At 42.3% G+C, this 7,384-nt stretch overlaps 1 non-coding gene across 1 annotated transcript; it reads left to right on the forward strand.

Moving 5' to 3' along the window:
• The first annotated feature begins 2,129 nt into the window (after window positions 1–2,129).
• On the forward strand, window positions 2,130–7,109 carry LOC112242706. The gene is made up of 2 exons (XR_006082052.1): window positions 2,130–2,253; window positions 5,166–7,109. It is a non-coding gene; the product is annotated as an uncharacterized LOC112242706 (transcript).
• The last annotated feature ends 275 nt before the right edge of the window (window positions 7,110–7,384 follow it).

Raw genomic sequence — 7,384 nt, forward strand, 5'->3', positions numbered from 1 at the left:
GGTTGATTGGGCTGTAGTGGTTGATTGGGCTGTAGTGGTTGATTGGGCTGTAGTGGGTTGGATTGGGCTGTAGTGGTTGATTGGGCTGTAGTGGTTGATTGGGCTGTAGTGGTTGATTGGGCTGTAGTGGTTGATTGGGTAGTGGTTGATTGGGCTGTAGTGGTTGATTGGGCTGTAGTGGTTGATTGGGCTGTAGTGGTTGATTGGGCTGTAGTGGTTGATTGGGCTGTAGTGGTTGATTGGGCTGTAGTGGTTGATTGGGCTGTAGTGGTTGATTGGCTTAGTGGTTGATTGGGCTGTAGTGGTTGATTGGTGGTTGATTGGGCTGTAGTGGTTGATTGGGCTGAGTGGTTGATTGGGCTGTAGTGGTTGATTGGGCTGTAGTGGTTGATTGGGCTGTAGTGGTTGATTGGGCTTGTGGTTGATTAGCTGTAGTGGTTGATTGGGCTGTAGTGGTTGATTGGGCTGTAGTGGTTGATTGGGCTGTAGTGGTTGATTGGGCTGTAGTGGTTGATTGGGCTGTAGCGGTTGATTGGGCTGTAGCGGTTGATTGGGCTGTAGTGGTTGATTGGGCTGTAGTGGTTGATTGGGCTGTAGTGGTTGATTGGGCTGTAGTGGTTGATTGGGCTGTAGTGGTTGATTGGGCTGTAGTGGTTGATTGGGCTGTAGTGGTTGATTGGCTGTAGTTGATTGGGCTGTAGTGTTGATTGGGCTGAGTGGTTGATTGGGCTGTAGTGGTTGATTGGGCTGTAGTGGTTGATTGGGCTGTAGTGGTTGATTGGGCTGTAGTGGTTGATTGGGCTGTAGTGGTTGATTGGGCTGTAGTGGTTGATTGGGCTGTGATTGGGTGGTTGATTGGGCTGTAGTGGTTGATTGGGCTGTAGTGGTTGATTGGGCTGTAGTGGTTGATTGGGCTGTAGTGGTTGATTGGGCTGTAGTGGTTGATTGGGCTGTAGTGGTTGATTGGGCTGTTGAGCTGGTTGATTGGGCTGTAGTGGTTGATTTATGCTGTAGTGGTTGATTGGGCTGTAGTGGTTGATTGGGCTGTAGTGGTTGATTGGGCTGTAGTGGTTGATTGGGCTGTAGTGGTTGATTGGGCTGTAGTGGTTGATTGGGCTGTAGTGGTTGATTGGGCTGTAGTGGTTGATTGGGCAGTAGTGGTTGATTGGGCTGTAGTGGTTGATTGGGCTGTAGTGGTTGATTGGGCTGTAGTGGTTGATTGGGCTGTAGTGGTTGATTGGGCTGTAGTGGTTGATTGGGCTGTAGTGGTTGATTGGGCTGTAGTGGTTGATTGGGCTGTAGTGGTTGATTGGGCTGTAGTTCAGTGGACATGGATGGCTGTCACTGGATCACCTGTCTGGACTGAGGGACAGATCACCTGTCTAGACTGAAGGACAGATCACCTGTCTGGACTCAGGGACAGATCACCTGTCTGGACTGAGGGACAGATCACCTGTCTAGACTGAGGGAATGATCACCTGTCTGGACTGAGGGATGGATGGAGTGTCTGGACTGAGGGATGGATGGTGTGTCTGGACTGAGGAATGGATGATGTGTCTGGACTGAGGGATGGATGGAGTGTCTGGACTGATGGAATGGATGATGTGTCTGGACTGAGGGATGAATGGAGTATCTGGACTGATGGATGGATGATGTGTCTGGACCGAGGGATGGATGGAGTGTCTATGCTGATGGATGGATGATGTGTCTGGACTGATGGATGGATGGAGTGTCTGTGCTGAGGGTTGGGGCTCCATGGACCAGTGGGCTCTGGGACCATCAAAGGGGTCATCTATTAGGAGGATTATACAAGGTATGTGTGATGAAACAGAGCTAGAAATCCAAGGAAACTGATGATGAACATTACAACTTAATGTACAGTGCAGTAGAAAGGAGGGAAGAATGAAGGTCTGGACAATTTTGGCTAGGTGGTTTTTAGGCTGTAGTTCCTGAAATAAGTGATGGAGCTACCCCTATACAGAATATTGACAATGAGGTTGAATGAGGTTTGAATGCCAACCTTTGGTGAATATTCTTGTGTCATCTCGAAAAGATTTTAAGATATTACCTAGAGCATTTTCTGTTGTCGCCAGCAACTGTGTATCTTTGGTAGCTAATAAGTGTCACGGATCAGTCCGGAACTGTGTCATTGCGCACACCTGGTCCCCATTCCCACTGATTGCGTTTGTATAAATGTGCCCTTTGTTTCAGACACTTGGGCTGTCGATTAGTGGTACGATGTCCGTTGGTCGTGTGAGTACATTTGCCTTGTTGTTTTGGGCTTTCGTGCCCTTGTGGATTGCGCAGACGATTACGGGTCTCGTCCCGTGTGATAATCATTATGCGATTGTGTTATTTATTCGAGGTACTCTTCGCTCTTTTTGTCTGGGTTTCAACCCTGTGTTTTGTGTTAGGTGTTCATTTGGTCTTCGTCCCCTTTGCCTTTACATGGAACGCTGTCATTTGGACTGAATAAAAAAATACAAATATTACGCATTCCTGCGCCTGTCTCCCGAAATATTCATACCAACGTGACAATAAGGTTGAAGGGATTTACCCAACCCTTCGTAAACATGGGCTAAGTCCCGAATGGCACCCTATTCCCTATGTAGTGCACTACTTTTGACCAGATCCCCATAGAACACTATTCCCTATGTAGTGCACTACTTTTGACCAGATCCCTATAGAACACTATTCCCTATGTAGTGCACTACTTTTGACCAGATCCCTATAGAACACTATTCCCTATGTAGTGCACTACTTTTGACCAGGGCGCACAATATAAGGAATAGGGAACCATTTGAGGCAGAAGCTACATTTACATTAACGGAGATATCAAGATGTTGTAGATACTAGTTTGTAACTCCTCTATGTTCCTGCTCTGTCCAACCAAAGTTAGTGAAATCATTTAGTCTATCTCTGTCCCAAGAAGATCATTTATTCATTTCCGTCCTCCTGCCAAGTCATGCGGCATCTGTCTCAAGGATGATTCTGAACTAAGTGAAGACAAATACCTTCTGTACTGATGCCAGACATGGCATTTAGAAAACATATTCCATTTAAGGCCAAAAAGGCTTGTTCTTTTTTTTAAACATGACATATGCATATTTCAGCTTTTTATTTTGGCTTCCAAAAGTACCATCATTTCTATTGGCAGAATTTTCGAATGATCTTTAACATTTTAGTATTTCAAAGGGAATGATATATTCTGTTCTGCCGTTGTTGTTCTTTTTTTTTTTGGTAGTGGTTGTTGTGGTAGAGTTTCAGTGAAGAAACAGGTGATTTTTCTATCCATTTCACATGTGTCTGTTCTGGTAGAGTTTCAGTGAAGAAACAGGTGATTTTCTATCCATTTCACATGTGTCTGTTCTGGTAGAGTTTCAGTGAAGAAACAGGTGATTTTCTATCCATTTCACATGTGTCTGTTGTGCTAGAGTTTCAGTGAAGAAACAATTTAATATTCTGTCCACCTCACACATTTCTTATCCCAGGAGAAGCCTGTTGAGCAAAACCCTGCATTGTTACCTCCTTTCACTTTGTTCCACTTGACGTTTCTCCCACCTTCTCAACGTGAAATTTGAAGCTAAACTGACTTAAGGAACAGTTCACAACCTTTTTAAATATTGACTTTATAACAAGTCTTTTGCTAGTTAATTAATAAGCAATGTGCCCGGTCTTTGTTTGTGCAGAACATAAATTAACACTTGGCTCACAAGGCCTCGGGTATGAATTATATATGAGGTCGGCAACAACTAGCGCTAATGGTGTCGTGCCGCGTTTTACACAATTAGGTTTTGTGGGAGCTAAACATGTTGATTTGATCTAAAAAGCGTTTTTATGAGTTGAGTGGATTAGAAAGCGTATAAGATTTCAAGAGGGATGTCTCCCGAGCCTGAAGGACAGAAATAATGTGACAGATGGAGAAGGTTGTAGTAGTTCTACAATGACACAATATTAAATATTCAACTTTGTTTACAAGACTAATAGATAACTGTTAAATTATTTATGTCATTAGTTACGGTCACAGTATAGCACCTGTATAGCACTAACAGTATTACCCTGTTATATCTCTGTAGTACTATCAGTATTACCCTGTTATATCTCTGTAGTACTAACAGTATTACCCTGTTATATCTCTGTAGTACAAACAGTATTACCCTGTTATATCTCTGTAGTACTATCAGTATTACCCTGTTATCTCTGTAGTACTAACAGTATTACCCTGTTATATCTGTAGTACTAACAGTATTACCCTGTTATATCTCTGTAGTACTATCAGTATTACCCTGTTATATCTCTGTAGTACTAACAGTATTACCCTGTTATATCTCTGTAGTACTAACAGTATTACCCTGTTATATCTCTGTTATATCTCTGTAGTACTAACAGTATTACCCTGTAGTACTAACAGTATTACCCTGTTATCTCTGTAGTACTATCAGTATTACCCTGTTATATCTCTGTAGTTATATCTCTGTAGTACTAACAGTATTACCCTGTTATCTCTGTAGTACTAACAGTATTACAGTATTACCTTGTTATATCTCTGTATTAGTACTAGTACAAACAGTATTATCTCTGTAGTACTAACAGTATTACCCTGTTATCTCTGTAGTACTATCAGTATTACCTTGTTATATCTCTGTAGTACAAACAGTATTACCTTGTTATATCTCTGTAGTACTATCAGTATTACCTTGTTATATCTCTGTAGTACTAACAGTATTATCTTGTTATATCTCTGTAGTACTAACAGTATTACCTTGTTATATCTCTGTAGTACTAACAGTATTACCTTGTTATATATATCTGTAGTACTATCAGTATTACCTTGTTATATATATCTGTAGTACTATCAGTATTACCTTGTTATATATATCTGTAGTACTATCAGTATTACCTTGTTATATATATCTGTAGTACTATCAGTATTACCTTGTTATATATATCTGTAGTACTATCAGTATTACCTTGTTATATATATCTGTAGTAGTAACAGTATTACCTTGTTATATCTTTGTAGTAGTAACAGTATTACCTTGTTATGTCTCTGTAGTAGTATTGTTCTGGTTTTTCTGGTCCTGGAGACAGAGGCGTAGGCAGAGCTACAGAAACGTAACACTAACATGGAGTGTCCTGTTCTTCTTCTCTCTGTGTCTCTCTAGATGGCCCCCTGGGACCCAGAGGCCTAGTGGAAGCTACAGAGATGTGTACCCAGGAGTGTTTGGTGCTTGGCCACTCTGACAACTGCTGGATGCCCCCTACCCTCGGCTCCTACAGCCAGCCCAAGTCTCCAGTGTCCAACTTCGCCACCCAGAAAGAGTGGGCCAAAGAGAAACTGCTCAACGGCCATACTACGTTGACCCGGACCTGGAAGACCGATAGTGGGCGGGACCAGTTTTGTGACAAGAAGCAATTTGGCAGCGGGGAGGGACACTTCAGCAGCAGTGGCCACATGGCTGACATCCCATTGGCTAGTTTGAAATCCTACCAGCCTACCACTGGCCCAGACTCTTCGAAGGAACACCAGCTATAAAAAGGAGCTCTGATTGGAGGCAGCCAATCTAAACAGGGCTGCGATTGGATAATCTGAACAGGACAGATGACGCAAGTTTCAAGAGTTTTTTTTCTTTTCTTTTTTTCTTTCTTGTTCGTACTATTTGATTTAAGTCGATGCTTGTGCTATGTGATAGTTACATGTACTACGTAGGCCACTAGACTAGTACTGATGCAGTGTACTCTACAATTCAACTTTTTGGCGTTGGATGGATAGATGGATAGATGGCGCAAGAGAACGTCTCTTGGGATTCCCTTTTGATGGACGAAGCCCCGCCCCCATAAACAAAACATTTCCTCATCACTCTGATGGCTGGGAAAAAAGGGCGGTCGAATCCACCTGGGAAACAGGAAGAACACGATCCAGGCCACCTGGGAAACAGGAAGAACACGATCCAGGCCACCTGGGAAACAGGAAGAACACGATCCAGGCCACCTGGGAAAAAAACGGAAGAATACCTTAAACAGAAATTCATATACTCAACAGAAGAACAAAAAAAATGATCAACAATATTATGTCTGACCAATATATTCCAATATTGTGACGTGGTTGTTATTGAGTTTGTTTGAGACTATATTAATCTACACAATCAAAGAAAAATGGAGTTACAGGCCACGTCCAAAACGGTACCCTATTACCTATTTAGTGCACTACTTTTAACCAAGGTCCTAGGGCTTTGGTCAAAAGTAGTGCACTACATAGGGGAATAGGGTGCGATTTGGGACGTAATTAACGCCCCCCCCCCCACATACAAACACAATTCCAGTATAGGAAGGCGTGCGTCGTTCTGATTGGTAACACTGTTAGTGAACACTTGTCTAGTCTGTCAATAGTCTGTGTGTTTTGTAAATAGGACGTGTGATACTAACCCAGTTGATGTAATACTGCCATGGATCTAGAACTCCCCTTGTGACATCACATGGATCTAGAACGGCGATCTGTGGCGTTCCCCTTATGACATCACATGGCTCTAGAACGGCGATCCGTGGCGGTCCCCTTATGACATCACATGGCTCTAGAACGGCGATCCGTGGCGGTCCCCTTATGACATCACATGGCTCTAGAACGGCGATCCGTGGCGGTCCCCTTATGACATCACATGGCTCTAGAACGGCGATCCATGGCGTTCCCCTTATGACATCACATGGCTCTAGAACGGCGATCCGTGGCGTTCCAATATGGTTTCCAATGGCATCTTATCACCTATACAGTGCTGCTTCTGACCAGGAAGTGTACTATATAGGGAGCAGTGTGCCATTTAGGATGTGCCCTTGAACATCTAAAAGAATAATTCACATACTCATATAAGGCCTGTTGTGTTGGGGGGTATTATGGAAAACATATATTCAACCGTTACAAAATGATGCACAATGTTGACCCAACGTCTGATTTCCTTTCATTCAACTACTATGGCAAACGTATTTTTTCAAAATAAATTTTGTATCATGGACATGATGGGAAACAAACAGATTGCAAACTTTTCCGCATAAAAAAAAAAAAATTATTATTATTATTAAAAAAAAATATTTTAAAAACTAATGTAACTATTCAACAGCAATATATTTGTAAATGAGCTATATGTGTTTGATCTAACTTTGACTCATTATCGTACAACATTTGATTGAAATTGTGATTAGTTGAGTACAATTGAATAGTAGTACTACAACCTAAATTCATTTTTGTTGTCCATGTACGACCACGTTGTGTACTGTGCCTTCATAACGTTATACCAAGCATTGTATTTGTTTATTATTTAAATGATTAGAAAATATGCATTGATGTCTGAGGGGGTGGGGACCGGACAGTGTATGAGGGGGGACCGGACAG

Source organism: Oncorhynchus tshawytscha, unplaced genomic scaffold, assembly GCF_018296145.1.
Source record: "Oncorhynchus tshawytscha isolate Ot180627B unplaced genomic scaffold, Otsh_v2.0 Un_contig_2925_pilon_pilon, whole genome shotgun sequence".
Taxonomy (NCBI): domain Eukaryota; kingdom Metazoa; phylum Chordata; class Actinopteri; order Salmoniformes; family Salmonidae; genus Oncorhynchus; species Oncorhynchus tshawytscha.